Source organism: Protopterus annectens, chromosome 2.part2 (assembly GCF_019279795.1).
Source record: "Protopterus annectens isolate FY-2018-M chromosome 2.part2, PAN1.0, whole genome shotgun sequence".
In the NCBI taxonomy this organism is placed as follows: Eukaryota; Metazoa; Chordata; order Ceratodontiformes; family Protopteridae; genus Protopterus; species Protopterus annectens.
In genome coordinates, this window is record NC_056730.1 from 193,212,869 (window position 1) to 193,240,207 (window position 27,339).

Sequence of the window (27,339 nt, forward strand, 5' to 3'; positions counted from 1 at the left end):
AACCTGGTAGTGCTGGGGTGCTCTCTGGAGCCTTGAACCAGGTTTCTGTCACTGCACAGATATCGATGTTCTCCATACTGAGGAGAGCTTCGAGTGCGTGCATCTTGAGGTTAAGACTTCTGGCGTTTAGCAGCATTACCCTTAGTTTCTTGTACCTTGTGCTGTCTATGGAGGTGGGTTTGACTTTTGAGCCTTGCCTAAAAAAGGCACTATGGGGGTGGCCAGAGCCTTTGCCAGTATCTGAAAGCCCAATGGTGACAGGTGCAAGCCGTCCCTAGCGAAGCAACGTGGCTTGTCGAGCATGTCATCCCAGGCTGATAGACACTGGATCCCCTTTGAATGACACCAAAATTTTAGCCAATTGTTAAAATCAATCATTTTGTCTTTGTACTGTGGCATCATTCTAGGTGAGGGTAAGATACTGCTCAAGGTCAGGGTCATACCGGCCTGGGCTACATGATCAGAGAGCTCCTCTATGTCTCTTTTCATGTAGTCCAGGGAGGTACATCTCAGGTCATTCACACCAGCATGTACAATGACTGAGTCATATTTGTATTTGCTTTGGAGTGACCTGAGTGTTTGTGTTATGTGGTGGATCCTAGCGCCCGACAGGCAGCTCACTGTGACCTTCTCCTTGTTCAGCCTGGTGAGTGGGACGTCAGTGTGCCTGACAATAGAGTCACCTATTACAAGAGTATCGGGTGCGTTATTCAACCTTAAGGGCTGTGGCTGCTTGGCACACTGACTTTGTGGGCTATGTGTTGTGCGTGTTGTGTTTTGGGGTGGCGTTTGCTTGGATGTTTGCTTTGGAGGTCTCTGTTGCTTAGGTAGATTTTTATTTAGAGCCTCTGAGTATGTTTTAGGGTATTTATGTGTTTGGTTCACTGATGTGGTGGGACTATGTGATACTGGAATTGTGTTGTGTGAGGTTACCTTCTCCTCCTGACTGGTTATACCAGTTTTGAGATGAGAGAGCTCAGCCTCCAGTTTGGCTATATGGTTGCATCTCTCACATATATTTGAACCTGTTTGGAGGAGGAGAGGGTTGTCCGTGTACATGCGACAGTTGTAACATTGCCTCAAAATTCCCAGATTCACCAGCTGGGCTGGAGAGGAAACCACTGGCTGACCTTTGGACATGCTAGAGTAATATAGGGAACTGAATTAAGATGGTCCAGTAGGGGACAAGGTAATCATAGAGAGTATAAGAGTAAGTAGTGCTTATGGTTTAATAGTGCTAACTTGTAAGATTACTTATTTGGACCAGTGAAGGGCCTTAGAATGAGAATATGGTGTTTAATTTGAGAGATAGAGCAGTTCTAAGGGAAAAAGTGAAGAGCAGACTTTGTGGAGCCAGGAATAGTTTAAACCCAATTAGGCGGTGCTGCCCATTATTGCGCTATGTACAAAAATGTGCAAAACCGTGCAAAAGAGGGTTTTAAGAGAGGAAGCTCAAGGAGTTTGGAATTGACCCAAAATGGCCAATAAAACTACAGTTTCAAGGCAGTAACCACTCCCACAGGGGCAGGCAGGCTGCTCAATGTTTATCACTGCCACTGATGAACAGACAGACTTCCCTTTAGCCCAAGCAAAAAATGGCCTCCAAGAAACTTACAAACAGTTCAGAACAGCAAGCCTGTAACTGAACTTTTTAAAATCTCAGAAAAGTGGGAAAAAGTAAGATGTTTTTTGTTTTTTTTTAAAGATAGCAGAGGTACACAAGTATCAACAAGTTATAACAGTGCAGTAAATGACCCCACACTTGAGTGCTATGCCAGAGACATAAAATGCAAGTTTTAAGAAAAAAACAATTTTAAAAATAAGTGCAAAATATGCAAAAAAGATATCAACCATCTTCTACCTGATCTGTGTAATCATCTTGTTTTCACATCAGCCAGTTTTGTACATTTTGACAGAAAAATGTTTAATTACACAAAACATGGCAGAAAACACTTTCCTATGTCAAACATTATACATGGAGAGTCTTAAACTAGAAACAGAAAATGACTTTTGAGAGAACCTGCATATATATTTTGACTATATGCAACAGTCCTTGTAAGTGTCGTGGAGACTGTGTACTTCACAATGTGTGGATAATATGCTATACTCCAATATAGTGGCATCAAGGTACACTTTAAATAGATATTAGGATAAAATTATGCTAATTAATCATGTATAATACAAATATCTGATACTCATGGGCTATATGCAAATTATTGATAGACACACCTTTACTGCACCTCTGTATCCAGATATAGGAGCTCCAAGTGGATGCATAAAATACATATTCTGCCTGCCAAGACAGGGATCCACCTTATGAAAAAAATGCCACTCCAATTTTTCAACAATAATGAAGACATCAGGGATATTACAGTAATGTAACAGCATGCATCCCCTTTTTATTCTGAGGACTATCAGATGTAGACCTCCATTAATTGTACAAACATCTTCCCCATGGGGGGGACACAATGTTACTGCCTTCAGTGTATTATAATGCTATAATATTCATTGCACATTATTACACTGTTTGTTAAACGTAAGTCATGTCAAACTTTATGTTATGTTGTCTGTGTACACCACTGCTGTCACTGTGTTGTGTAATACATTTATTGTTAAGTAATCATGTAATGTTACCGTAAGTAACTGTAATATATTAACCAAGGGTGTAGAAGTTTTATATTGTACTCAAAACTCATGCTGCTATCCCCACCACCCAGCTATCATTTGAAATGTACTCAGCCTTCAGTGTTACCTTTGTGCTCTCCATAAAGAGGTGCACTATTCTCACCTGTTGCCACTTATAATATTAAAAAGAGCATGTTACTGGTGCAGTCCTGTTACATAAGCATTTTTGTAAAGCTTTATACAATGCAAACTAATTTAGACAGTTCTAAACATTCTTTGTTGTTTGTGTTGCAAAGTTTCTGGGAGATGTTTAGCAAAAATGTACTCATTTGAGTATAATGAGTATGTCTAGCTACACTCTTGACATTAACCACAAATTCTCAAGTTCCCTGCTCATCCATTTATAATTTATCAGCAGGGCAAAGCCTGTCATAACAGTATGTGATAAGGGGCAATATAGTTCTGGTATTATTCAGGAGTGTTATATGAATGTATTGTTATATTTTTAGCACACATAGTAGTGTTAACATGCAAGAACCACTACTGAATTGTAGGTGCATATTGCTTTACAAGCTAAACTGTTTAGTACTGTACACATGTGCTCATACCACTCAGTCTATGGCAAGCTAACAAATAGCTTTATGTGCATTCAGGCAAAAGTGTACTCCACAGTTATTTAACTAATTATGGCATTCTATACATATCTGCAATAAAGTCAAGCTTTCTGCAGTTACACTCGCTGTGGTTGTATGTCCTGCAGCGTATGTATATTTCTTTGCAATACTGTTTTTTTTTCTTCAAATCACTGAAAATGTAATGGGTTGGGTTGACTTTTATGTCAGTGTCTCTGCTCTAAGCACTCCTCTACCACATATCAAGTTATGAAGTGATGAACCTTCTATGCTGAGGTCAAGAGCTGGGTGCAAGGGGAGAGTGAATGTGGGAGCTATCACTATCATTCATGTAGAATGCCTTGAAACAGTGCTTGGAAGCTCTACCCCTACATGCTGGCATCATTCAGAAGGCAATTGTGAGATGTTAGGCATGACCTTTTATTAGGTGTGTCCTCATCTCCAAGAAAAGTGACAATACCACCTCTCATTGCCCATTCATCTTATCCAGATGCAATGAATGTTTTCAGAAGTCAAAATGGCCATCTGCTACATTTCAGAATACTGTCATTATCTCTGCCCTCAAATAAAGGTGAGCAGGCATATAGTCTCATAATTCCTTTCCCCTGACAGGTCCATTAGGTTACTGGACTGCATAATGTACCCAGGTCTGAGTCATTGCCATAGCTTCATCCCTCTGCACCAATATAGCTGGTTTACTCAGCAAGACTTGCATACTTCGGCACATGCAATGGATCAGCAGGTGCTTATAAATATTGTGACTGTGTGCTGTCAGTTACCAGCTTACTAAACATTTTGCAGAGAATAAGATTGTGAAGTACTGCATGCAAATGAGGCTTATTAGTGATGTATGGCATTGAAGAGCTAAATATGGTGCCAATATGTCACACAAGTCTGTAGTATTCTGAGACATGCACATATATGAGATTATGTCCTCTTCAGAGGTAGTATTGTTTCCTGAAACAAAGCTATGTCTGCTTATCTATTATATCTCATGCACTAGGCTAACATTGTTGGTCTCAAACAGAATTGGGTTATACAGCTGAGCTTCTTGATGGTCTTCTTTGTCTGAATGCATAGTACAAACATATAACCCTATTTGTAACTTTTTAGGATTGTGTTGTGTATGTACATGACTGTAGTGGTCCAAACTTGTGTTAATGCTGAGACTTGCATGGAAAATACAACTTGAATATTGTGATACTGCCTATATTTGTGATAGAAGCTGTTTAACGTAGATGGCAAAACTTCCATTGCACTGCTTGTTTTGGGTACCTTTTGTGGATACTGATGCATACTTTTCCACATATGTGTGCTTCCTATAGCTATGTTATATTCTCCAAATAGAAAGTAGTTTACCATCCACAATAGTCCATGATAGTATACTGCATACCAGTTCTATGTGTATGTAGTTGCTGTGTATAAAAGTGAATCACTATGATGTTCATATTTTCTCCTGTACATGTGTGTGTGTGTGTGTGTGTGTGTGTGTGTGTGTGTGTGTGTGTGTGTGTGTGTGTGTGTGTGTGTGTGTGTGTGTGTGTATATATATATATATATATATATATATATATATATACTGTTTAGCATCTCAGCACTTGAAATGCATAGTGCCAATAAGTTGAAAAAAAAAAGACTGAAAACACAGAAGAGCAAAATTTCAAAATAGATATTCTCCATTAAACTTCTTTTTGCTGTCTTCAAGCCCCCCTGTACCCCTCCAATATTGGGAGGCAACCACTACACACCCCAAACTTGTATATATATATATATATATATATATATATATATACACAAGTATATACACATATATCTATCTATCTATCTATCTATATATATATATATATATATATATATATATATATATATGTCCCAACGAACCAATGCAAAGGAAATAAGCCAATGCAGCCAAACTCAGTGTAGACCCGGTACAACAAATTCAAGAGCTAGTCCTTTGCGAATCAATAGACCATAATACAGGTAGTTTGGAACTGTTTATATATATATATATACTTCAATATAACCATACCTTGGAGAAAAGAGAATATTCTGATAAATGATATCTCAGACTTAGTACACATAAGTCCAATCTTTTGGCCATTCAGTCTCCACATTTCAGGATTCATTCTAGTAAGGCATGACATTTCAGATGGTTACCATACTATTTTCTTCTTTACTTTTGAAATAAAGACAGAGATGTGGATTTAATTTAAAATTGTTCATTTATTTGTCCTTTGTTGACTAGGTTGGTCTCATTAGGCTAGTAGCCTTTTTTCAGGGGAGAACTTTGGTGGTGTTTATATGGGAAATTTGGCCAGGGCATGAGGGAAAATTGCCCTACTTGTCATTGTTGCAAGTGGGACCCATTTTGCAGGTGCACTTCCTGTTTCCATTCATGGCACAGAAGCTGCACAGAGAAACAGGGAGGCTGATGGAGAGAGAAGGAGATGGTGGAGTGGTGAGAAAAATGGAGGAGAAAGCAAACATCAAGACCAGAGCATGTGCGCAGGATTCTGAGGATATATTACAAAAAATTTGTTTGAGAGAGATAAGTCAGCAAATGATGGATGCATAATTACAACCCTCCAGTTGTGAGGGTTGCGGTATGACTTACTTGAAGAAATGGTGACACAGAGTGAGCCAAATAATGAAGGAAATGTTTTCTGGGGGAACATTATGGAGAAAATATAAAAGGGGAATACAGAGACAATCCTGAAGAATAGTGGTGAGATGGAAAAGAAAACCTATGCAGAGACAGTAAAACAAAGGAAAAGGGTAGTAACAGAAAAGTAGACAGAAGAAAATGAAAAACAGAAGAATGTATTATGCATTCAAAGTAAAGAAGACAAAGATGGACAGGTATGAAGCATGGGACAATTTAATAGCTGCTGTAGTATAAAACACATGAGGTAAGAGCATTTATTCTTATTAAGAACAAATATTTTTGACATTATATTTGAGACTGTTTTTTCAATGGAAAATTTTCTTGGTGAAAATGTAAAAAAGAAATACTGTAAACCGTGGAATCCTTATGTGATAAAAGCATTTAACAAGGAAACAAAAAATAAAATGTATGTACTGTTTTGAATAGTGGTAGAAAGAGAGACTTTCAGAGGACATTTGAAAACTTTATGTAAAGAAGTACTGAACAGTGAAAAGGGTTATGACAAAATGGGTTTATGGACTGGTATCTGGGATTGTAACATTGTTTTAAAAATAGAAAGAGAAAAATATACATACACCAAGCATGATAACTGTGGAAGGGAATACAGGTGTTGTAAAAAAAACTGGGGATAACTCAAAAAATTTTTTTTTTCTGGAAAAAAGGACACTTGATAAGTAACTGTGACAAAAGAAAATGTCATATTTGTGGGAAAATGGGACATGGTGCAAAAAATGGGAATGGGAATGTTATAATTGTAACAAAATCGGACGTTTATGTATGGACTCCAAAAATGAAAATAAGAGTAAGGAAAAAGAAAAAAAGAAGAAAATGAACAAAGAGAAGAAATTTTACAAGTAGCAGATGTAGAAGAAAAATTAGATAAGAAAAAAATAATAGAGGACATAGAAGTTTCTGAAATAAATGATGAAGAAGATATAAATTGGAAGGTAGTAAAAAACATTATATTGGTAAAAGGGTAAAAGACAGCAAAAGCATTTAAAGGGATACGTACAAAAATTAAGGAATTGATGAAAAAGAATCTATACAGCTAATGACTGGGGTTGGTGTAATATTGGGGGTGTTTGACTCATGGATGTAGGGTACAGCATTTGATTCTCACCTTTGGGGCTCCTGGCTGGGCTTAGAGAGGCGTGTTATAAAAGCTAGCCTTGTACTTAGCCAGAAACTTAGGAAACAATGAATCTAATGGAAAAGGGAAAATTAAAAGTTTAGAGTATTTTTTGTAAATGTGATTAGTATTATGAATATAGTAAGAAGAATAGAGATTTTGGAGAAGTGTAATACATATGATGGAGATGTAATTATATTAGAAGACATGATATTTTAACAAATCAAGAAAGATTACAAACAGAGAAACTATGGGGAGGAAACATAATCTGGAATATGGAAAATGATAGATATTCTGAAGTAGCCATAGTCTATGGAAGTACAGTAAAGATATTAGATGTAACTTTAGCAGAAAAATGGGATGATTAACTATTATACATTTAAAATGGAAAGAGTGAGTATATAGTATTATAGGTTTACTATCAAAACCTTGAAAGGCATTCCATCGAGTAAAGACATACTCGAAAAATAAACTTAAAAAAAAAAACAGTGGGCAGGCACAAAGATGAAAACAATAATGTCGACAAGTCCATATTCAGCATAGTTAACATTATCCAGTGTACCTTACTGGCCAGACATGTCCAACTAATGCTTTCCGGGGAGCAAGCCCGCCTGCACCCCCCACACCCTTTTCTAATTATATATACAAACTCCAAGATCGCACTATAGTGAGGAAATGGGTACATTTCCTGATCACCACTGTAGTGCAATCTCCAAACAGAACACTGACCCCACAACAGTGAATGCACACTAGTATTTATAGTTGTGGAGTAGATCATTTTTTTTTTTTTTTGCACATTTGAAAATTGCTGTTCGAACATGTGCATCTTGTTACCCTGCACTTCATTAAAGTGATAGTAAACCAGTATTATAACATCATATGCTTATACTATTTGGAAAGAAAGTTAAAGCTTATTTCATCAGATTTTAGGCTATGTAGAGATAAATAAGAATATTATAATAACAAGAGACTTTAATTGTGATTTGATGCAAGCATTAAGAAGAAAAGAAAATGATATAAGAAAAATATTAGAACTTATAAGATGTGATAATTTAAAACTTTACAACAAAAATTGATGGACTTACAAAAAGGGTATGCATAGAACTGAAAAAGATTATTTTATAGTATCAGGTTTAGTTATAGGAGAAGGGGAAATAGTTGAAACAGGATTTTCTGATCATCTTCCAATATGGCTAAAGATAAAATAAAACAAATAATATATAAAATAGGCAAAGGAATAAAAAGGATAAATGAGAAAGCATGGAATATAGAAGAGACACCAAGAGACACTACGAAGAGAACACTAAAATTACAATTATGGAAAGATCACATCATTATGAGAACACTTTATACAATTGGTCTTAGTGGATGATATTCAAAGAAAAATATAAAAATATTTTTTTACAGTAGCAATCTGATGTGAAAAAAGCAGTGAAAGCAAAATATAAAACAGCATATGACAATGCATTGGAAGATTTAGAACACAATGACCAGAGAGTACTTTGATAAAGAAAATGAATTACGTGAAATAAATCAATAAATATTACAAAAATGTCATATAAGCAAAGATACCGTTTACAAAAAAAGAGAAGCTTTGAGTTACTTAAGCAGCTTAGTGAAGAAGATGGCAGTGTGATGAGAGAAATAAAAAAATGTAAAAGGAGAAATATAAAGAACTCATTAAAAAGATTGTCGACAATGTAGTACAATATGGAGAAGCAAAATTAAAAAAAGAATGTAGTGAAAAAATATGGAAACTAAAAAAGTTAACAGACAAAAGAGAATAAAGAGTTGGAAAAGGAGATTTCTTTAAAGGAGGAAGATTAAGTGCTAGGACAAGTAAATATAGATTTGACTGCAGAACCAGATGGAATAGGGTATGAAATGTATAAAAATGTAAGGGACTGGCAAAAACATATATTTGAAAGATTTTGAATGAGCAGTTAAATGAAGGTTTTATCTATAACAATTATGTAGTGGAATTCACATGGAACAAAGAAGACAAAAACAGTTAAAAAATAGACATTGATAGTATTGAATAATAATGATTATAAGATTTTTATAAAAATGATTTATTTATTTCCAGTTTGATTACTGGAGAAGTCCACTGGGCCCAGAGAGCCTGTTTTCAGTGAAGACCCAGGGAGAAAAGCTTTATGAAACAGATTACAGTAAAGATAGCAGTCCAATAAAAATAATAGTACAGGTACAAATACTATAATAATATAAATGGAATTTGAAACTAAAATAGAAACTATTATGGAAGATAGTATATATATATTATAAAGAGGAAGGGTTGTCAAAATTATTAATGATAGAGAAATTGTGGATGATATTAAGAATAGAAAAGAAGTAAATATCATGATAGGAGACCTTAATAAGGCATTTGATACAAATGGAAAGGAAATCATGTAATATAATAAAAGACTATAATCTAAGTGAGAACGTTAGGAAATTATGTCTGTCAGTGTATAGTGATAATAAAATAAAATACTTTTAAATGGCTTGTTAAGCCAAGAGGTACATATGAAAAGTGGTGTAAGACAAGGTTGTCCAAGGAGTTACATACTCTTTGCATTAGTTATGAATGGTGATAGCATGTTGTGTCTTTCAGCTTATCCCAGTTAGGGGTCACCATAGTGGAACTCCGGTCCGCTAATGTTTGGTAGTGGATTTTTATATGCTGCGTTACCAGCCCTGGTGCATAACCTTCAACGAAGGCATGCCCATTCACGCATGCCTCCACACAGAAGACGCTCTAGCTGAGAATTGAATGCGACAACATCTTGTTGTGAGGCGACAACTCTACCGCAGCACCACTACTGTGGATGAATGTGATAGTATGTGAAATAAATTACAAAATGAAAGAGATAGGGTATTTAACACCTGAAAGGTTAAGAATTCCAGTTCTGTTAATATATTCAAATGACATTATAATAATTAAAAAAATAAAAAGTTGGATAAAATAAGTAATAATTTGCACAAATGAGTGTCTACAGGAGATAGGAATGGCTTTAAATAAAGTGAAAGGTAAAGCATTAGGCGATACAGTAAAGATAGGGGATATACAATTTATAATGAATGAAATCTGGGAATAAATATTTAATTACAATTCAATGGGAAAAAGCAATACAAGTCTTTTTTTTTCTGGAGATCATATAAATTTTCATTCAGAATAAATTCAGTACTGATGGGGAAATAGCATACTTAGCAAGTATTATTATTATGCCAACAACATTTGAAAAGCAATTAACGGGGGGCAGAGCCTGAATGGCTAACTGAAAGCAGCTGTATTTTAGAGCTCCATATAACTGGTTAAATGAGACAGGAAAAATATTCTTTTTTTTTTCTTCAAAGTATAAAATCTTATAGATAAAAGACTAATTTGCATAATTAGAAACTTTGGTGAAGTTTTCCAAATAATTTCTTGTCAAAAAGCCTGGAGATATATTCACTTGTTAAAATGAGCAACTCAAAGAATTCTCATCAGGATGCTGCCTTATGAAGGAATTACAACAGATGGCATCTACCCTGCAGGAGTTGTCTTTGAAGATGGATGATTTTAAAGAAAACCTAGAAAATCTTAAAACAAGCAGCCAAAAACAGGCTGACACCCTCAAGGAAATGCTACAACAACATCAGGCAAGGATAACAGGAATAAAGGTTTCTCTAAATGACTTAGAAAGCAGACTTAAGGAAGTAGAAACACAGAAAGAATTGCTTCTTAAACAAAACACCTGGTTGGTTAATAAAGTAGATGACTTGGAAAATAGGGAGAGGAGAAATAACAACAGGATTTTAGTATTACCTGAAAACACAGAAGGTGATGATATTATTTCCTTTTTATCAAGCTGGATCCCTGACTTTTTAAATTTAAAAGAAGGACTTTGCTTTGGCATTGAAAGGGCACACAGAGCTCTTGGGAAAACTGCCACTAACTCAAACTCTCCCCCTAGGTCAATAATTATCAAATTTTTTTCATACTTGGATAGGGAACTGATTTTAAGATCTGTTTGGAAGAAGGCACCTCTAAAATATAAACAAAGCCTGATACGATTTGATAACGACTATTCATCTAGAATAATGGAACAAAGGAAAAAGTGTGGCCAATGATAAAGTTTTTGAAACAAAATAACATCAAGGCACAACTTGCATATCCAGCTAAGATAAGAATAATGCATGCCAACAAGATGAGAACTTTTATTGACTTAGAGGAAGCCTCTTCATTTATTAAAACTAATAATGTGATTACTTTACCAGAAGATATGGATTGGATGTCACCTTCTCTCAAAAGAACAAAAGAAACAAATGTCTGGACATGCGTCAAAAAGAAGAAGCAAAAGACTGATACTGTTACAGCCAAATCTCTCAAAGCATTTACTATGATATGAATTGTTTTAACATTACTTTAAAGGATCAATTTTACTGCTTGGAATTTTAAAACAAAGGTAACTAACTACTGGAATCTTTATCTATATTTTTTGAAAATAGATGACACATGAGAGTTTTCACATTACCTCAGCTATGTAAAACAGGGTATTTTTCTTTCACAGAAGGAGGGTTAAATAGCACATAAAATATTTATACTGTAAATCAACATATATAGTATATGTGTATTTTCTCTTAATTTTTTTCTTTTCTTTCTCTCTCTTCTTTTTTTTTTCTCATTATTTATTTTAACTGCATCTTGTCTCCCTTTCTAAATTCTCTCCTATTTACTATACTAATACAGTCTGCATATATTTAATAACTCACTTTCTATACATAGATAAATAATAGTCTAAAATAATCTAGTTTTAAGGTAGACTAATTGGAATAGTGAACTTAATTAATTGTTATTACAATATTTATTAGATTAATGATAATCACTGTTATGCTTATTGGGATTGGGGACATGTTCGTGATTAACACTGAAATGTTCCATTTATGTACATATGTCCTTTGAATTATTTTCTTTTAGTATTAACAAATACATAAAAAAAGGAAGGAAAATATACTATTGGTTAAGAGAAGTGAAGCTTTCTCCACATTGTATTTGCATTGCCATAGCAACAGTAAACAACTGCTACAGTTTCTAATGACCCTGTGAACCTGCAAAGTGCATTTAGCCTCACAGATAACAAATAATAAGAAAACGTAATGCTGTTTAGTTATTAAAATTAAATTAAAAACAACCTAAGCAAAGTAAAATAAATACATAATAGGACTTTATCTGTAAATATTTTATGATTTATCCTCATAGGATTACATATTCCTGAAAACACAACTGAAATGTTCCCAAACTACATGTGCACTTATATGTCGCTGCTTGATTAAAAAATATTACTTAGTTTAACATGCTGATTTCACAAGCTGTCTGCACTGTAAAAGCTTCATTTTATATGTTAATTGAAATTGTCAGTCTCTAGAGCATATGAAAAGATACAGATTACTTTTTGCATGTTATCTTTGCAGTTACCTCATATTCTGTACAAACTCACTTGGTAACTGATAGTTATTCATTTAAAATAAAAGTTGAAATATTAAATATGCCCTTGAAATGCTATTGACATTTTGACAAAATATAATCTGAACTGTAAAATGAATGGCTTGGAAGAAGTGAGTAATGCATAGATTTCAAAGACAGTTCTTGACACTACAGTAAAAGTAAAAGTATGTATTCACAAGAAAGTATTGAAATGTTTTAGTCTTCCAGTTAAAATAGCTTACTGTCAACATTTTGCAATATCAGAAAGTTTGAAGAGCTAGGAAATTACTATTCTTTGTCTTTATAATGATTATTAGACAGATGTTAGACTCTGCTTAGTTTAATGAACTGTGACATATGTTTATGAGCAAAAGTGGACTCAGTAACTCACATTGGATTACACATTCCTGGAAACTCAACTGAAATGTCCCCAAATTACTTGTGAATTTAAATGAAACTGCCTGATTAATAAGCATAATTTATTTTAACAACCTGAATCCATAAGCTATCTGCTCTATATATGCTAGATTATATATGTCATGTGCATATGACAGGCTCTAGAGCACACGAAAAAATACATATTATTTATGCAACATGCTATATTTGCACTAACCATACATTCTAAACTAACTCAATTGGCAACTGACAAGTTATTTATTTGAAACATCAGTCTAAATATTAATTGTGCCCTTGAAATGTTGTTGCCATTTTGACAAAACAAAACCTGAACTGAAAAAGGAATGATTTGAAGAAGTGAAGTATTGTACAGATTTTAAAGACAACTATTGACACTACAATATAAGTAAAAATGTATACATGCAAGGACAAATTGAAATGCTTTATACTTTTAGTTCAAATAGCTTATTGCTAACTTTTTGCTTTATCAGAAAATATAAAGAGCTAGGGAATTATTTCTAATTTGTCTTTATAATGTTTACTAAAGTGAAGTTAGTCACTCACTTGTTTAATGGACTGCGAGTCATGTACAAGACAGACTACTGAATGTTATTTCTGTTTACCTATGTTTGCTGAATTTATTTTATTAGTACTAATTTAAAACAAGGGAAAGAAAGGGAAGGGAAATCTCTGTTTTTGTTCAAGGGAGGAGAGGCTTAAGAGTATTCTAACTGCCCCGAGAACTCTCTAAGATGTTCTAAATACCATTGATTAATACGTACCTAAGGTAAGTCTTGATTACCATATAGGTGCTTTCACATTCATTCTAGACCTGATATGATTACCTATTCTGGAAGCAGGAGGTGCCCTATGTAGAATGGGAATTGTCAGGGTGATCATAGTTCATTCTTAGACTTTGCTTTGTAAATCTATAAATATGTAAAAGCACTGCACACTAGAATGTAAGGCGCCGCAACTCAGAGTCAGAATACCACTGATAAGCCATGTCTTTTCATAATGTAAGTTGAAGTTGGTAAGCTGAAGATTGGGAAAGTAAAGGAAGACAGTACACCTACAGTAAATTCATATTTCATTGGTAATCACTCATTGTCTCCTGTCGATTCCTTTTAGTCAAATTATTTTAGTAATAATCTATTTGTTGTTGCCTTATATAGTGTATGCTCCTCTGTTGCATTTAATTTATCCAAAATGACATATCTGACATATTTGGGATCTCTTAAGGGTAACTAAATACTGGATATTTTCTAAGTCAACTTAATAATTGTTTACACTACTAACATTCCAGCCTGATATATAAAATACTATAGAAAATAATATAATAATATAGAATTCCATATCTCTTTTAAGAAAATTCTCCATATAATAATTTAACATATGGAACTCAGTTGATATTATTGGTTAAAGGTATGAGTGATAATCAAATAGATCTATCTTTATCTATTGGATTAGGAATGACTTTCATTCCATGTTTAATGGGAAATTCATGTTTACTTATATTTGGTACTTAAGAATTAATGTTTTATAGAAGTACATTTTTAAAGCCTGAGCAGAATTTTACCCTACTTGTATTTAAAGAAGAAAGAACATTAAATTACACTCCCAGGTTTACACACACAAAAATAATATTAAATGTTATCAGATAATATGTTATAGTTACTATAATCAAAATAAATAAAGAAGCAAAAAGTTTCTTCCAACAATAACTTGAAATGGATTTAACATTCTTATTATTAAATACTAATGGCTTAAATAATGCAAATAAAAGATCAAACTTGCTAAAATATTTAAATCTAAATAAGGCACAAGTAGTATTGGTCCAGGAAATGCATTTTAAGACTAATGATAGCTTTATTTGGAACCCTAAGGATTATACAGTCTTGGCTCAATCCTCCAATAGAACAAAGACAAAAGGAGTATCAATTCTCTGGAAGAAAAACATAATTACTTCAAAAGTTATTTATAAATATGAAGACAAAGAAGGTCTACTAGCATTTGTTATAATTAAATTTAATAACAGAATATGGACCTTAGCTAATCTATATTGGTTCCCAGGAATTGGAGGAGGAACGGTTAAAAAATACCTACATTTTATTTCCAACAATTATAAAGGAAATCTTACACTGGGAGGAGACTTTAATTGTGCCTTTGAAGCTTCTGAAACCACCAAGAAGTCTTTTTGCATAGCAACTATTTCAAAATCCTTAAAAAGATGGATTGATTCATTTAATTTAATAGACACTTTTAAAGTAAAAGATGATAAATCCTTATTATTTTCCCCATAAAGACCATAGATTTGGAACACAAACCAGAATAGACAAATTATTTATAGTTCAAGATTTACAAACAAAAATCCTCAACTTCTCAATAGTTCCATGCCCTTTCTCAGATCATGAATCTCTGATAATGAAGCTCCAAATAGAGTTTAAACCTTTAATCAACTAGAATTCCATCATATATCATGAAAATTAAAGAATTCAGACCCTGGATGTTGTCAGAACTACAATTATTTCTTGAAATTAGTAATACAACAGAAATCAGTAAAGTCATGGTTTGGGACTCATTAAAAGCGTATTTATTTGGTTATACCCTTAGCTGGTACAAAAGCAAAGTCAGAGAGTGGGAATCTGAATCATTAGACTTGCAAACCAGACTCTTGACAACAAAATCTAAAAAAAAAAAAATCAGAATTCTCCAGAAGTCAAAAAATAAATAGAGGAATTAAATAAAAAATATAATGAAATTCTAACACAGAAAACTTGCCTAGCCTTGGAAAAATTAAAAATAAACTCATTAATCACCTACCCCAGATATCTACATAACTTATCTACAAGAATTAAAATACAATCTAAAGCAAATGACATTAGTAGTATATATCATGAAAGGAAAGGGAAAAAAGTATCAGATACAGGAGACATCCTTGAAGCATTTTGGTTCCATTATATGGAACACTTCAAAAAAGAAGATTTTAGATACCAACCAAATAAACTTAGATACAAACCTTATCAATATAAAAAGAATTCCCGAAAACTTAAAACTAGACCTACAAAAACCTATATCCTACAAAGAAATTGTTGACAAGATAAAAGAAAGTAAATTTAACAAAGCTCCAGGGATAGATGGTATAATTACGGAAATTTACAAACTCTTCCCTTCAACAGTAATCTCCCTTTTTCATAAAACTTTGCTAGAAGTCCAGTCAGAAGCAAAAATATCACCCTCATGGAAATAGTCTCTCATAACACCAATTCTAAATGATAATAAACCATCAGACCTTTGCACCTCATACAGACCAATATCATTACTGAATAATGATTACAAAATATTCATGTCAATCCTAGCTAACAGAATGAAAATCCCACTTTCAAAGACAATTAATAATGGTCAGGCTGGATTTTTATATAACAGGCACACACATGATAATATTAAAAGGATACTTACTCTTATAGATTATGTGAATAAAGAAGATAGAGAAGCACTTTTAATTGGATTAGACATAGAAAAACCTTTGATTCCCTCAACTGGGAATATCTATTTAAAACTTTAGCATTATTTGAATTTCCTCTTCCCTTCATTTTATTACTAAAAAACATATATATTAATAACTTAGCCTGCATTAAATTAGGTCCTTTCACCTCAAAATCTATCCATATAATGAAAGGTACTAAACAAGGATGCCCCCTTTCTCCTATTTTATTTGCTTTGGCTATAGAAATACTTGCAGGAATAATATGCAATAATCCAAGAATAAAAGGAATGGAAGTCTATGATCAGTACATATCTAAAATAATGCTTTTTGCTGATGATATTTTATTAACCCTATCAAATTCCAGAGAGTCATTAGGAGAGCTAGAAGAAGTTGTTGTTGTTATTGTGTTTTTCGGCTTTTCCCGGTTAGGGGTCGCCACAGCGGAACTCTGGTCTGCTAATGATTGGTAGTTGTTTTTTACATGCTGAGTTCCCAGCCCTGATGCACAACCTTCAACGAAGGTATGCCCATTCGTGCATGTCTCCACGCAGAAGGCACTCTAGCTGAGAATCGAACCGGACAGCATCTTAAGAGCTAGAAGAAGTAATAGAGAAAATTTGTAAGATTTCAGGTCTACACTTTAATAGATCAAAATCAAAATTTCTATTTTTAAATAAGAAAAAAGAATTACAAGTGACAGATAAATCCATCATAGGAAAACAAGAGCTTACGCTAAATTATTTAGGAATAGTGCTATGCAAAAATATAAATGAAACAATATTAATAAGTTATAAAAACATTATTAAAACAATAATATTTATATATATAGAAAAGTGGAGCAAAATTATATTAACTTTTGAAGACAGATTGCAATTAATAAAAATGGTCTTATTGCCAAAAGTACTATATGTAGCATTATCAATACAGTTAATTCCTGAAAGATGCATTCTTAAAGAAATAAACTCATGTTTAATAAAATTTTTATGGTATCCCAACAAGAATAGAGTAGCTCTAACTCATCACATTAGACACAAGAAACAAGGAGGATTGAACTCCCCAGAAATAGAAACATATATAAAAGCATCTGTGCTTAAAACTACAATAGACAGGATAAACCCAAATTATTTTGCCAACTGGAAAGAATTAACAATGGCTATATTAACAAATTAATTTAATCTGTTAAAAAAATGTAATAGTAGACAAATCAAACAAACCCTGGTACATACTATGCATAAGTATAAAATACAATATAACAAAACCTTCTAAAACAACACTGATTAATCATTACATCAATTCCTTTAGGAAACTTATTAATGCAAACATAGATCTAAAACTTTGGTTTGACCTTTTAACCCCATTTACCGTCACTAAGAACTTTCTTCCCAAAATATATAGGGAAACAATAACCTCCTGGGAACAAAATGGATTCTTATGCTGGTTTCAACGTGTAAATAAATTAAATGTTTTAAATATACATATGATAAAAACTGCTTACAATATTCCAACACAGGACTTGTTAATCTTACAAAGCATTCTAATTACATTCAAGATTTATGCAGATTAATTAATAATTCCTCATTTAAAGATATTCCAAATTTAATAAGTTTTCTGTATGACTTTATATATACTAGTTGTGAAAAGAAAAATTCCATTTCAAATCTATATAAAGAGGTAATAACATATAAAACAATTACCAACAATCATACTGGCAGTTCTTAACAAAAGGTCAGTCATTGCAGTTAACAGAAGAAATTAAAACTAACATCTTACTATAAGTTAATTACACCTCTAACACACAGTATTGGAAAACTGGAAATACTTACATAGAGCATTTTTAACACCAGATAGAATTAGAAAAGATCAGTACTACTACAAATGTTTTTTGCTGGAGGTGTGAAAAGTCAAATATAGCAGACTGGATTGATATTTTTTATGAATGTAATAAAATTAAATCATGTTGGAATGGAATCAATAATTTTTTACAAGCTTTATTTAATGAATCCTTTACCTTAACTAAAGTATTGATTATACTAAATGTAAATGAAGGTCCCTACCTGAATAAGACAAATATGTATTTGTTATGGACAATACTTGCTATATCTAGGAAATGCGTAACCAGAAGGTGGAATTCAAATACACCCCCGACCTTGGAAGTATTCTACACTTTATTGAAGACAACTGCATCGATCAAAATAAAAATCAAAGAACTATGAATCTATCCCAGGCCATTGGTAAATAATCCTTGGAAGAAAGTTATATCTTTGTTGGACACTCTGCAATAATCAATATTGTATCTCTGATAACTGATCTGTTAATTCTATATTCAATAACATACAGTGTATATAACTGAAAGTCAGGCTAATGTAAATATCGTATATAGTTGTTTTATGTAAATGTTATTTTAATTGAAAATAAAAAAAATATTTGAGGAAAAGCAATTAATGCAGACATTTTTTTCATGTATATGGGGTTCTAGATTAAACCCATAAAAAAGACAAGTTTTGTACATAAATAAAGAGGAAGGAGGTTTAGGGTTAATTAACGCAGTACTATATGTTGTTTCATTAAATTTGTACACAGTGTTAAAGTGGATAAATGAAAAAGATGAAAGATTAGTAGTAACATTGTATAATATAATTCTGATAGATTTTGGGGTATGGTAAAAATGAGTAAAAGAGAAAAAAGCATGCATAAATTAAGGAATAAAAGGTTGTCAAGGAAAAAAAACATTTTTGTGGAAAATAAAAATTGATGCTATAGTAAAAGAAAAGTATGGTATAAAAATGCAGTTTTACTATGTAAAAACAATGGAAAATCTAACAAATGGAAAAATTAAAGCTGTAAAAATAAATAAGCAAATGTAATCAGAACGTAGAATGTCAAGATTATTTTGTGAAAACTGGCAATAAATAAATTACCAGTAAAAGGAAATATGCCATATAAAAAGAAAAGTGACAGGACATGGTTTACATTGTCAAAAAAAAAGAAACCACAGAATGTGTGTTTTTGAAATATAAAAGAGTAAAAAGGGTATGGGGAAATATGTAAAGAATATTTTATTTAATATATAAAAGAAATAGATAAAAATAATCATGGATAAGAATAAATATGGGTATTATAAAAACAGAAGTAAAGGATATGTTAAAATAATATATAAAAAGTTATTTTATGTTAATGGGTTCTTTGAAATGAAAGAATAAATGAAAGTATGCTCATTGATAAATGCATTTTAGCAACAATATTAAGTAAAATCAGATGGTGGTTATGGAAAAAGTAGTGGGGGATCTAATACAGATGAAAATTTCATATGCTTGTAAAGAAAATTATGAATATGTGCAAACAGATTTGTATGTTTATATATTTGTGCATTTGTAAATGTTTGTAAATTTGTTATAAATAAGGATTCTTTTGTATATAAACAAAGGACCCCTGTTCTCTTCAATAGCTCAGGTAGATTTGAAAGATCTGACAGCACCTACCATCAACACAGGCATATGGGGTCTCAGTTTAACATCTCTTCTAAAGTCAACACACTCAGGAGTACAACACCCCCCCCTTATATTGCACTGTAGTGTCAGCATATTTCTACATAGTCTGGGAGTAATACTCACAGCTTCTTGCACCAAAGGCAAGTGTGTAATCTGTTTTGTTACTAACATTCCTTTAAACTTTTGTAGCACAAATGTACATACACACACACACACACACACACACACACACACACACACACACACACACACACACACATATCTATCTATCTATCTATCTATCTATATATATATATATATAGAGAGAGAGATTTGTCTGTCTAGATAGATGGATAACTATCTCTCTCTCTCTCTATGTGTATTTATCTAGATAGACAGATGGATAGATATAAACTGTATATGTATGTGTAGGGAAACTGAAGCTGGAATATCAGAACACTGCGGGTTATATTTTCATATCAGATTATTGGACTCGTTTTTCCAGTACTGACATAGTTAACACAGGATAAGGAGGTGCTACAGTCCAGAGGTGTCATCCTTCAGATGAGATGCTAAACTGAGATCTCATCTTCTTGAATTGTGATTTACTCAGTCCTACAGCAGTTTTTGAAAATAGTAGGGTTTGCATTATCATAATCACTTTGCATATCTCATACATAGTCATTAAATTCAATTTTAGATCAACATGTTCATTATATCCTACAAAAAATAAATTTGTGTATAGATTTAGATGCAGTTGTTATATTTCCCCAACAAGCTTGTGTCTACAAGGGCATTACATCTTATTTTTCTCAGTATTTTTCTATATATCACTCCGTATTATATAATGCAATTTCAGTCCCTCCTATTCAAATATAGGAAATACATGTTACTAACTACCTTGATCTATTTCTAGTAAACTTTCAGTCTGAATACATATTTTATGCAATTAGCTTCCTTAATGATCATATATGTTCTATGTGTTGTCATCCTTTTTTTAGTTATTTAATAACATCTTAGTCAAAGAGTCAAAGAAAACATGAGTTATAGATTCTTTCTCACCATAATTTGAAAACAACACAACCAACTAGTACTTGTGAACACAAAAAGAAAGTGAAACTTGCAGATGTTCTCCTTTTCCAAAACTTTATTCCATAAGCACTTTTGTAAAGACTAGTATCCAAACTTCCTCAGACCTGGTCTCAGACCCGGTCTGAGGAAGTTTGGATACTAGTCCTTACGAAAGCACTTATGGAATAAAGTTTTGGAAAAGGAGAACATCTGTAAGTTTCACTGTCTTTTTGTGTTCACCATAATTTGAAAAAGAACACTCAGTTTCTCTCATTTACCACATTGCATCTCATATTGAGTTTACTAAGTTCCCATGTGAAGTTCTCCACATGAAATCCCACAGAATTAAAATATAGCCTATTTAATTAAAACCCCTCTTGATTAATTTCTGTATTTCCAAATGTAACTTTTCCCATGATGGTATTTTGCGGTATTGCATTACAATGGAATCATAACACTTCTTCCTTTATTTGATAATTATCTTCCCATGTTTCCTTTGAACATCATATCTTATTTAGATAAAAGACTCACGTTTGCTTTGTATTTGATCTTGACTTCTTCATTTTAATTCCTTGTTTGAAAGCTCATGTACAATTTTTTTCACTTCTTTTTGTTGTAATTATGGTTTCCTCATGCAAATTGTGTTTCCTGATACTTAAACATATAATTTTCTCCTAACATTGCATCAACAAAACAATTTTATTAAGTTAAAAAGTTTGTATTTCTGTGAACTATATTCTGAACAGTTGTCCAATTACTTCCTGATTTTGTAACATCTGTGGTATCTACCGATAATGTTACGGATTGGGGGGGCAACAGCATGCAGCTCAAGACAATGACGTACTAAACTGAAATGAGTCCCACTGAGTAAGGAACAGATAGTAAGATGCTCTAACATTCTCTGTTAGTGAATCTCATTACCTGTTCTGACCTTAACTCAAACTTACCCAAGGCTTGGCATAGCAGCCAGTATATCTGTACCTTAACATCTCTGGCATTACATCTCTTCCCTCCATTAGTATAAGACTCACATAAAACAAGTTAATAGAAATTGAAGAGCTGTTTGGCCTAGTGGGCTAGTGCACTATACTATAGTTAACAGGGGGCAGGGGTTCAAGACTTGGGAGGGGTGATTATTTTCTATGAACCTATAACAGAATGTTCACCTCAGGGATCACACCAGTTGCCCTACTGGATAGGGGCACTGTGAACTAACATCAGGTGGCATGGTGCTCGGGCAATTTTTTTGGGCTAGGCTTGTAAAGGCTCCAGGGTCTTAGCCTAGTATACACCTATGAACATAAATTGACTAGTTAAATTAAGTCTTTCTTCCCTAACTACTAAACATCAGATTTTATGTTCATAGGTGAATATTAGGCTGACTGCCATGAAGGATCATTTTAATCTTACCTAATAACTTCAGGTTAGAATCAAACTCTGCATCTTGTGTCTGTGAGTTAAAAACCTTAACTATTATGCCAATCCCCCCCAGATTATGTGGTAAAACATGCACCAAAATGTATGCAAAAATATGCCTGACAAATCCTTTTAGTACTTATGAAAGGGATGTATCTTTCTAATGTAACTTAAATTCTCCAGTAAAATAACTAAATAATGATTTTTCCTAAAAGTAAATGTAAATGCTTGCCAAAAGGGCTATATTCTTTTAATACCAAAATATTGTTTCATTTTTAAGGATTTCTTCATGTATACCAAAGTGAATTCCCTTTATGTTTATTTGACAAGCCAAGATTTCAATTTCTTTCACTCCACCCTTCCTTCTATGAGCCAGATTCTGAAACATCAGCGTAGTGATGGCACATGCCCATTGCCATTCCATCCTCTTTGTCCTAAATATTAAAATTCAACCCACCCTAACAAGGTACTGAATTCAGTGGGGAACCACTACATCCAGGCAAAATAATGAGACTCAGAAATAGTCTATGTTAATTAAGAACATGACCTTGTCTGGAGGGGATGCAAAGTTGCCCAAGGACTTGGTGGGGCTGCCAAATCCATCTTAAGTTCTTGAGCAGAAAGAGCAGCTTCATCTGTATGATGGAACTTGTATTCCAAACATGGAGTTTGCCTGCAGTGCCAGTTTCATTATACAGGTGGAGATGCTGTGCCACAAGGCATTTCAACATTACAGTTCCATCTGAAGGACATGTGAATACAGATACGACAGCCAGAATGGCCTTCATGCTTGCATTTACCACATTCAGCAGAAGTGATGTGGCAGAGGAGAATACTGTACACCACAAGGGAATTACATCTTTTTCTTTAAAATAAAGTGAAATAAGAAATTATACTTGGAACTATCTTCAGTACTGACTATCACATACAGGTGGAGCTTCTGCCATGCCAAGAAAACGTTCCATTTCAATAGGCTTTGCTAATGATTTGCCCTTGTACATTGATGGCCTGCACCAATGTATTTCACCAAATAAATTTACTGTGCATCACCTGATTCCAAAGATCTCTATCATCTCCCATTAGCATATCTAAATGGAGAATGCTGGAGCCCTTTCTTTTAGAATCAGGTATGGTGTAACATGCTCAATTGGCATGTCACACTATGCTGAAGGGTTTTGGAATCTGGCCCCATATCCTTTACATTTTTGCTTATTTACCTCCAGGTCTACCTCTCATAAAATATCTCTAACTTTCTATTCTAATCCCAGTACTTTTTTCTTCTCTTTTATTAATAGAACTTACTCATCTAATAGCTGAATATTAAAAGTCATTTTCTTTTGTACAATTCAACTAATTTATCTCTCCATTAATATAGTTGACTATAGGAATTATGACTAAATCAAATGCAAAATGGATCAGTGGTTAATTCAGTTATATTCCATTTAATATCTGTAGTCTTTTTTCCAAACTGCCATTCACTGGTGGCTTTAGCTATCTTTATCACAAACATTTTCTATAAAAAAGTACCCAGGAACAAAATCATGTAACCTTAGAATTTAGGATACTTTTTTATATCATATTTTATCAAATGATCGATTAATGTCCCAAATCATAATACTTGTTTCATTTCCTTTATCATATCCAACATTTTTCTAACTGCATCTTACACACATTCTTTTCATTCTTCAAGGTACACCTCAGTTTCTAGTACAATTGGAGAAAAGTTATATAAACCTTAAGTGTATAATGCTAGGCAGCATATTATCTGAGTCCAGTATTCTTACCAGTCATCTGTTCTTCAGCTCTTTCATATTTTCTTTTTTCTTTAGACTTAATCATTATTCCTTCCATAAATGATTATTTCATCTTACCTTCCAAAACCCAATCATTACAAGCTAAATGCCAATTCCTACTCTTCATTTTCTTATATACTGATACGTTATGTTATCTCTTCCTGGACTACCATTTAATTTTATTATATTTAAAGCTGCTCTCACTTCTTCTAACAAAGTTTCACATTCTGGATTCAAATATCGATCAATAGGTGTTGTTTTCATCTTCTGTATGCAGTTTTCTTCTTTCTACATCCTTTTCACCATTAAACAAATCTTCTGTCATGACTATTAGGTCTAGCATATCTACAACGTTCCCCCTTCATTACAAAAGCACTCCATAACCTCGTTCATTTTTAATGTGTTTCAATAAAAAATATGATGCCTCTTCTTTAATGCTCTTTTATAGAAACCTCTTTTTTAACATCGTCTGCCCCTTCAATGCTCTTTTTATAAATTTGTAATTTCCTTAAAATACCCATTTTCACTTTTATTTTTGTACATATGTTCTTCTTTTATAATTTATAAATGTTCCTGTTTATTGTCCCTTCTAATTTTCCTTCTGAAAATCCCCTATTATGGAATCCTTCTATCTTCTAATATCTCTAACCATAAATACCATGAATCATTAAGAAAGGTCATGTCAATGTGAGCCTTACATATTGAGTCTTGTAATATACCTGCATTTACTGGATCCATACTCTTTTTCAGTCTTGTACAATATTTTGTCAGTTGACCTGCTAAAATTATTGATCTAAGATCTTAAAAATATGCTTCCCTCACATACCCTTTGTTTTTTCATGAAAGGTATTTCATAGATCCATAGGATTATACTAGTCTAAAGACCACTGGGGTCTTTATAAGCCTAGCCATGCAACTCAAATGAATGCTATGAGTTACTGGGCCTTAAAGATTATTTTAAGGGATGTATGTTAGTTAGGGCATGCTTTAATGTCTGCTGCTGTCCATCAGACAATTAGGTGTCAGACTAGGGTTGAATTTCCAATTTCCCATTCACTGGTCCAGGTACATTTAAATAAGGTAAGAGAAGGGCTCTGTTTCACATGAATGGGTAGCTTATTCCAAAGAATGGGGATACTCTGAGATCTGTACCTATCCATCTAATATGTCCTATTTTAAGTTGCGAGTAAAGTTTAAATCCTTAGATCTAGTAGTTCTGATGCTGTTCATTTTATAGATATGCAAAAGATCAATTAAAGCAGTCTATAGGAAATGGAATACAGAGATAGGGCTTTGAAGTAATTTGCATAGGACATTGTATTATGCCCTCTATTTGTTTTGTGAGCACCCTCTGCATATGTTGTAGTTGTTGCATGTGCCTGGTCAGGTACATATAGAAGGGGGATGTTATACTCAATGATAGATCTGATAATAGCTGAATACAGTGGCAAGATGACTTCCCTGGACCTAGATGCCATGCCCTTACTTATAAGTTGAGTGACATGGAGTGATTTTCTTACAACCTTAGACACATGTCAATCGAAAGCCAGGTTACTATCTACATGAGTCCTCAAATTCCTGACTACTGTGTTGACTTTTAAGTGTGTATTATCAATTATGTAGTTTCCTTGGATGGCCAACTTCCCAAACAGTATTATTATGTATTTCTTGGCATTGAGTTTTAAGCGGAGGCTTTTGAACCAGTCATTGTCTATGTTAGACCTTCTTGTGAGATGTTAATATCTTGGGGGGGGGGGGGGATTCTATAATTTCTTCTAACTTGCAATCATCTGCAAACTTGGTAAGCCAGAGCCCTTGACATTGGCCTCGCCTTCTGAAAAATAGATGCCAAAGAGGAATGGACCCAGCACAGAACTCTGGTGAATCCACCTGTGATGGGCCTTTTTATGGCTGTAGTGTCTCCAGTCCTAACTTCCTGGGTCCTGTCTGTGAGCTAGCCGGCTAGCTAGTGAGTTACGTTGGGGTTTATGCCTAATTCCATGGGTTTTTTTACAGTGCCCGAGTGGGGTATTGTATCAAATGCCTTAGCTAGGTTAAGCTAGACAGTATGCGCTATTTTGCTCTCCTCCATTGCCTTGGTGACCTTCTCTAAGACATCCACCAAGTTAGGTTGGCATGACCTGCCTTTGACAAAACCAAACTGGGTTGGGTCCAGTGTCTGAAGGTTTACTATATCATTGTTAATCATTTCCATGGTAATTCTTTCCATGGCTTTGCATATAAGACTAGGCAGACTAATGGGTCTGTAATTTCCGGGATCTGTTGATAGTCTGTCCTTGTGTAGACAGACTAGTGTTGCAGTCTTCCATTTGCTTGGCAAGAAGCCTGTACGGAGGCTATGGCTGAATAGTGAAACCAGTGAACTTGACAGATAACATTTAATGCTATTTTGAAAGCATCCTGTGATATTATCAGGGCCCTTTGAAGCTATATTCTTGACCTTAGAAAGCCATCTAAGACCTGCTTTATGCTGATAGTTGGTGGGATTATCTTAGATGGGATTTCCTCAAGGGGAGCATCTTGGGGTGAGAGGCGGGCCACATCTTTCGGCTCCATGAGTATGAATGCTTTTACCAACAGTTCAACACAATGCTATGTGATGCCTTTGAGGTTTCAGACATAGCTAAAGAAGGTCTTATTATTGGCCTTGGCCTGAGACACTATCCTGACCTCAAAATTTGCTTTGTTGCACTTAACTAGTCCACTTAGTTGCCTACTCAGTTTTATGAAGGAGCTTTTATCTTTTTTGGTGTTGCACTTCCTAATTTTAGGTATTGATATTTTTTTTCTTTTGTTGTACAACCTGATTAATTTTGGATTCCAGCAGTGTGGTTTGTTTTTTGAGATAGTTTTGGGCTTACTTCTGGTTGGCACACCAGCCCCTATGCAGTTGTTGTCAGGATTGTAGAGATTTTCTGTGAATAATTCCATATAGGCTGCTGTGTTATCTAGTTTTGAAGAGCTTGACATTTTAAAAGGTTATCACTTATTAGAAGGCAATTTGCCTTAGAGTAGTTTCCAACTGTTACAGGGCTTGTTAGGGTTACAGAACTGATTTTTATTTTGAAGGATACTGCATTGTGGTCTGACCTTACCATAGAGGACATGACACTGGGGAGAGGGGTGGAGCTTTACCAGGTCCATTATGTTTATATCTCTATTATGAGTAT